The sequence below is a fragment of the Gavialis gangeticus genome, unplaced genomic scaffold (genome assembly GCF_001723915.1).
Source record: "Gavialis gangeticus isolate Ggan-Ray unplaced genomic scaffold, GavGan_comp1, whole genome shotgun sequence".
Taxonomy (NCBI): Eukaryota; Metazoa; Chordata; order Crocodylia; family Gavialidae; genus Gavialis; species Gavialis gangeticus.
Genome location: NW_017729032.1, coordinates 212,505,464 through 212,512,871, shown reverse-complemented (window position 1 = coordinate 212,512,871; position 7,408 = coordinate 212,505,464). Strand labels below are relative to the sequence as shown.

Below are 7,408 nucleotides of genomic sequence, written 5' to 3'. Positions count from 1 at the left end.
GAGCCCCCAAGGTCTAGAACAGCCTGCCATCGGAGATGGTTCAAGCACCTACATTGAACACCTTCAAGAGCAAATTGGATGCTTATCTTGCTGGGATCCTATGACCCCAGCTGACTTCCTGCCCTTCAGGCGGGGTGCTGGACTCAATGATCTTCCAAGGTCTCTTCCAGCCCTAATGTCTATGAAATCTATGAAATTGAAGATGTTGAACAATACTGGACATAACACAGACCTCCCCCCCCACACTGGATGCCTGACTGATGTATTAGAGATGTGTTTGTTATTTGAAACTGCACAGCACAGAAATATAAATGAGTTCAGACTTTGGATTTTTTATAAACTATTTCCTATGCCTATGTCTTCAGCTCTCCTATGCCAGTTTTTTGTGATGACAGATAACTAAAGTGACATGGAATAGCTTTTGCTGCTGTTTGAAAGAGGAAAGAAGAGCTCCAAGATATTCCACGATGACCTGGTATACACTTCAGGTGTCTGTCTACCACCATCAGATCCATTTGTTCAAGGATATCAGATACATTTGTTTAGAGAACTTTGCTTTCAAAACGAATGCAGAACTTACTAGCAACAACAACAACAGCAAAATAAATATCTTTAATGACTGCAATGATAAATAAAACAGGTCATGAATACTGAAGTGAATTCATGATTTTATATTTGAACATTGGCTGCCACTACATTTGTCATTTTAGCCCAGCTCCAATCAGAATGTTCCCTATGACAGACTGACCACAATACAGAATAGTAATGACTATACATCAGTGTTATTAGCTCTTCACTGTACAGCACAACCGAAGGAGGTTTTATGCAGATCTTGCATATTAAATACTAAAACTCTGCTTGACTAAAATGTTAGCATTTACCTGCTCCACTTACATGATTAGTATTTCATGAATAATGGAATCTTGTGGTGGTGAATCCCTTGAACACTTTCTGTGAAAATATTAGATTACGAGCACCGGATCTTTTTAATGCTTAAGATTCCTGCTGAACATCCTGTACTTAAATGGCTTGAAAGAGCTGCTGGAACATTTCCAGTACGTCATATATTTTCTCAGTCGAGGTCATTTAAACTGCCCTACCCTGGGTTATCACACAGTAAACAGAAGCAAAACAATGTAAAACCACCCAACAGTGCAGCAGCTGCCTTTTGCATTTATTGCACATATTATTAAAAATAAACCTTACAATGGTAATTGCACATCTTATCCTATTTTGTAGACTGTAATAATGTCATTCCATTATTATTATCATTCTTGACTATCAACCCAAACAAGAGCTGATGTGAGGATATCAGGAGATAGAAAGAAGGGCCAAGCTTTATATTAACCTAGGTATCTGCTAGAAGCTTGGAAGGAACATACCAGTCTCAAATTTACATTCTTATAATTAAGATGCAGTGGGCCTGACTGTAGACCATTAAAACCTACATAGAATGGAAACTTAAAACCATGGATTTAAATAAGTTTTTATGTTTCAGGACTTGCGAATAACTGAACAAATGATTAGAACTTCCTAGTTCCATCTCAAAATCTTCCTCCCACTTTTGTTCATCTTAAGGATCTAACTGATTTTCGTTAGAATCACAATTTATGTTCTTTCCTTTGCTAAGACGATATATTCTTGAATTGCTGAGAAGTGTAACATTTTATTTAACAGCTGTGGTTAAACAATGATTTTGAAGTTAGAAGACTGCTATTCATGCTTCAGTCCAAGAAAGTGCCAAAATTATTTGTGAAAACATACCCTTTGCAATGCTCCAGAATAAAAAAAACCCCTCAGAATAAATACAGAAATCTAAAACCTGGAATAAATTATGTGATACATGCTAAGCTGCCTGCCTTGATAGTTATTGCAATAAAGGGATTACTCTTATTACAGAAATTGATAAAAATATTTAGAGAACATTTCACTAAGGAGAAATCTTTGAAAGCAGATATAATGCATTCCTGATCTAGGTTAATCTTGAAAAGAATAATGAAAGAAATTTTGTCTTATCACTGGAGGAAATTTGTTGCATACCATGAAGGCAGACTTTTATTGTGAAGTTATAGCATAGCATAGGATAGTATCTTTCTTTTGGGAAAACAAAAAAATAATAGTAGCAGTACTACTATTGGTACTTTTCAGATAGAATAACCCTACTCTTTAAAACAGCAGTATGTGCTTATTAGTTTTTTGATGACTAAACCTTGAAATTACACTTCATTCTAAATGAGTGCTCTACATTCCCCTCCTACCTCTGCTCTGAAACTCATTTGGTCTAAGATATATCCATATAGCCTATAGGGTGCCCTAGAAACTAAATGGGTTTGTAGATTTGTGGAATTCCTGGAGAATGAGAAGCTACACAAATTGTAGCTGTCTCCAACTGTCTCCAAGTTGCAGGCCTCAGTGCCCAATGTGCCACCTAGTCAGACAGTTTGTGGAAATATTTAAAAGGGGGTAGACAAATATTAGACTAGGATGGGAAATATCATCCTGCCTTGAGCTCAGAGGGATTGTACCAAATGACCTTCTGAGATCCCATCCAACCCTATTTTTCTATGTTTCTGTGATCTTACATATGGGAAGAGAGAAAACTAAACTTAATATAGAGAGTCAAGAAGGAGAACAATACCTCCTACCCCTCTAGAGTTATTAAACATTTTGAAGTAGGGAACCAATTAACTTCACTTTCATTGCTTACATGTTACAGTGTTCACAGGGAGACAGCAATTTGATTTTTCCCCTTTGCTAAACCATTTGTAGGACAGCAGCCAAGACATTTCACTTGGTTACAGAAATAAATTGTTTGCAGACAATGGCTTAGACAAAAAAAGTGTATCTTCTGTCTGATAGTGGGAACAAGGTTTCCGATCTCCAAAATGTTATAAAGCACTGATTCCTTCATCTGTTCCCAGGGATTATACTGCAAATAAAAATAATGATTGCCCATAAACCTGGACAAATTAGCCAGCTTGTTCCTGGTAAGATTTCCCTAGTTCTTCATAAAACAAGGGCTTGTCTACACATGGCTTTATTCCAGAAAAGCTCTTTTTTGACCAACTCTTGTGGGTTAGCTATTCCAGATCAATTTCCAATGCCAATGCTCTGATTCCAGAATAAGGATACATACACATGAACTAGTTTCTATGGAACAAAAGGTGATAAGGATTTACTGCTGGACAGCTGGTCTACCATAACTGTCCTCATGCATGCTCTTACCTCATTGTAAATGAAAGCTAAATCACAGTAGTTTAGCCCTTAAGGCTTCCTTTTCTTCTTTCAGAGGAAGAATGTGCATATAAGCAGTTACTGCAGAAAAGATGACGTGTCATAAACACCCACCTCCTTTGACCTGGCAGTAACTGATTTGTGTACCCCTGCTGTGCTACTGTTTGTATTTTAATCTACCTCATTTTCAAAATGGATTAAATTAATCCACAAAGGGTCTTTCCTGATTCCAGAATAAGAGCACCCACATATGCATTCAATACAGAATAACTACTCCAGTTTACACTTACCTCCTATTTGATTCCAGATTATTTTGTCTAGACAAGCCTTACACTGCTGTTAATGGTTCCAGTTTCATTTGCCAGAAATGGTAATTCCCTTGAAAGGTGTGCTTATATTGTATAATTTCGTTAAAATAGATGCTTAACAGTTCTGCTGTCCCCCGGGTCTGTGATCATTAATGAGAAATTTGTATCCTTAGCATACTGGATCAAATTCCTTCCCGGTATAATGCCACTGAAGTCAACAGAACACATTCTTGGCTTGACAATGGTCCCTTTGCAGTGGTTTGATGCGGTGAATGGGGTATTAAAACTGACTTAATAGGTCATTTGAGAATTCTTTGGCAGGAATAGTAGTAGCATGGAAACTAGTCTGTTTCCACTGGAAAGTAAACCTCATTTTGCTCAAGGACTGGGTGTGTATTAATGAAATCTTATGAGCCCATAAACTGAACCCATTATCAAGACTGTAGCAAAGTATGAAAAGAGAAACCTTAAAACTTCCCATAGCTTTACATTTAATACTACATATATTGCCCAGCTCAAATTCTGGTTTAGGATGATGAGCTGATAACATTTAAAGATTTTCATATTATTTACATATTTTCTTCTATGGTCTTCTATATGGATGGCTAACTGGAATTTGACCGTTGGAGTCTTTTCAGTGCCAGTTTTTAGTGGGTGATTAAACGAAAGCTTCTAGAGGTTGGCTGTAGCCAATATAATGAACGTGACTCGTTTAAAATGACCAACTGGCATCAGCATCTATCTGATATCTAAAAAAGGTGCTCTTTAATGATCATACTTACCTCTCACATCATGTGTTTCATCAGTTGAGTTCCAAGAGCTTTATAAAGGGGGTCAGTGTTCTCGTCATTTTACATAGCTGGGAACTGAGGCACAGAAAGGTGAAATGACTTGCTGACATTCACTCAGCAGGGCCAGTGGCAGAGGTGGGAAAAGAATTCAGGCTCCTGAGTGCCAATACAGCAACCTAGACATTAGGCCACGACACTGGGTGCATGATGTGAGCAATACTGTAAATACCACACAGAAGGAATCCGCTCTGTCTGTATTTCTCAGTTTTTCTATCCTGACCCTCATAAGCAAGGGCACATCTTTCTATTAAATACTTATTCTGAATGTTTTGCAGCTGTACCAGCAACACATTTTTGGGTTTCGGTGAAGGTTCTCTTTGTGATCCAATACTACTGTCACTGCCTGCTAATAACCTTTCTATTCACCTCTGTCTCTCACCCTTGTTCTCAGGACATGCTCACTTCACGTTTGTGCTTGACCTCTCCCCTTTGCACACCTCAAACTGCACAAGAAAAGGAGGAAAGCTAGCATTATCATACATCTGGGTTTTCCCTGATGTCCTCTTTTTGGGTCCTCCCATCTCCATCCAGGTGGCTTTTTAAAATGTCAGCAAATGTTCGGGATTTTGCTCTGCTTCTGCTTTCCCGGCTTGCCCCAGAAAGGAGCTGCTTGGTGCTGAGGGCAGCAAGGGAAGGTGATTGGAGGCTGGGCATCATGTGATTTGTGCATTGGCCCCGGCAGCTACAGGCAGGTGAGCGAGAGAGAGAGAGAGCGAGTGCATATGTGTGTGTCTCTGTGTGTGCATGCATGCATGCCTGCTGGCACTAGGGCTGTAGCAGGGTGAGGAGGTAGGGGAAGGGGGTGGGGGAAGCTTCAGGGGGAGCAGGGAGCTGTGTGAACAGCAAGTTTTGGAAGGGCAAGGGGCTGTGGGTTGGGAGTGAGGAACTCCAGCATGGTCTGGCGGGCAGGGTACTGTGGGTCAGGAGTGAGGGGCAGCAGCGGGGCTGTGGGTTGGGAGTGAGGGGCAGGGGCAGTAGCAGGGCATGGGCATATCACTTCTTCCCCCCCGTCCCAATTATATACCTCCCCTCCCTTCCACAGGAGTCCTCTTTTCTGAAATTGAAAATATGGTAACCCTGGGAAAGGCATTTTTCTACTGCTTTAACAGACATGGCAGGACTAACCCGCTCCTGGAAGTTACCGCTGTTTTCTCTTGCTCAAGGACTGAAGGCTTGCTGACATATGAGCAGATATATATGCCATCCTGTGGCCCTCAGTGTAAGACCACATAATTTAATGTGGGATTCATTCCTAGTCATTGTTAAGGTTGTTGACAAACTTCACATTTCACTGGACTCTGGCTACGTTTCTTTATCAGCTACAATGGGCGTGTCCACACATGCAAGCACATGCGCTTACAGAAACTCAAATAGAAGCAGTGCAAATTTGAGCTGGGGCTTTTCGCCTCAGCGCACATGCTTAGACATGCACTTTGTTGTGGAGCAAATTGTGCTGCCTGGGGCAAAATAACCCTGCCTGGATCCTCATGGATCTGCAGCCAGGGGGAGCTAGAGCCTGGGTTCAGCACCTGTGCTGTCCCCAGCAGTATAAAAAGACGCCCTGGCAAGTAGCTCAGGGCTACCTGCTCTCAGGAGCTTCTTGGGCCCAGCCAATTGGTACTTGGGGACACTACCCCTTGTGCCAGCTGGACTGCTGAAGCAGCTCTAAGAGTTCCCTGCACCATCTATGCACTGCAGCAGTCTGGCAGTGGGGGCTGCTGCCTGACTGTGACCTGCTGTGCACCTGCCAGACCCAGATGGGGACTGCACACCCAATAGAGGCATCTGCTCCTTTGGGCCAGCTGCCAGGGGGCTGTGGCTGCAGGGTTGGCCTCTGTGTGGTTCTACTGCCACGTGTGCCCTCTGCCCAGCCATCTGGGCAGCTCTCGCCTGGAAGATGTTCCAGGTATGGTGGCCTGCTTTGAACTGTCAAAGCATGTCCTCCTGGCTCCATTTGGCCAGGAGGTCAGCCACAGCCAGCTGAATCCAAGGTGCCAGCTCTGAGCAGGCAGGGTCCTGCCACTGGCCTCCTTAGCAGGAATCCTGGTGTTCCCTGTTGGAAAACTGAAAAATCCCTGATAAAAAAAATCCCCAAATCACTCTCTAAAATACCCCAAAATCCATGTTCCTCTACAAATAAAACAAAAGACCACTATAAAGAGGGAGAGAGAATGAAACAGAGACAGTGGTCAGCTGGAAAATGTTTTATTGATATATCTACAGTGTAAAAGCATGTATCTTATCATAATAATAAAGTGAACTCTAAATAACATGTTTCATGAATTCATGAATACAAGGATATATATTTTTCTGCCTTCCTACAGGGACTATGGCCCCCCCAACAGGGGATTTGGTCTCCACAAAGGGGATACACCCCCCCCAACAGGGGCTATGGCCCCCACACAGGGCATACGGCCCCCCAACAGGGGTTACAGCCCTCACACAGGGTCTATGGCCCCCCAACAGGGGTGAAATGGCCCCTGCAGGGGTTACTACCCCCCCTGCAAAGCCCACATGCCCCACCCAATCATCCGATGGCTGACGCACCTGGTCCCATCCCCCGCCAGCTACTGCAGCCCCACAATGGCTGCCCCACCCAGCCCCACCTCCCACTTGCACTCTCAGGCCCCCATGGCTGCCTCCCCAACCCCATGCACCATCACTTTAAAGGGAAAAAAAGGAAGAAAAAATGAAAATAAAAGCCTCTACTTACCATATAAAGCAGGGCTGGGGAGCTTCAGGGCCTCCTGGCAGAGTCCCACCCCAGGCAGCACAGGGCAGCGGGGGGCAGAAGGGCCTGGGCTGGGGCTGCTGGGGCTATCCCTCTGCCCTGTGCTGTGCAGTCGGGGCCACAATGAGACAGATGGCAGCTGGATTGCCAGTAAGTGCTGGGGAATTTTTTTGTTGTTTTTTTAAAACTATGGGGTGGGGGGCCAGAGATAGGGGGGCCATGAGGGAATGGGGTTGGGCAGGGCAGGGTTTAGGGGAGTCTGGGGGGCAGGCAGGGGGAGGGGC

General features: G+C 43.5%; 1 protein-coding gene and 1 long non-coding RNA gene across 3 annotated transcripts in view; both read left to right on the top strand.

Moving 5' to 3' along the window:
• KCNJ15 (potassium voltage-gated channel subfamily J member 15) overlaps window positions 1-3,663 on the top strand; it is a 48,967-nt gene extending 45,304 nt beyond the window's left edge. Inside the window, exon 3 of one of the 2 annotated variants that reach the window (XR_002099002.1) lies at window positions 366-3,663. The gene's annotated coding sequence lies outside the window, so the exon portion shown is untranslated. The remainder of the gene's footprint in view (window positions 1-365) is intronic. The other variant, XR_002099001.1, reaches the window with a different exon arrangement.
• Window positions 1-7,408, top strand: part of LOC109303059 — a 17,013-nt gene that overhangs the window by 8,865 nt on the left and 740 nt on the right. The window lies entirely within an intron of this gene.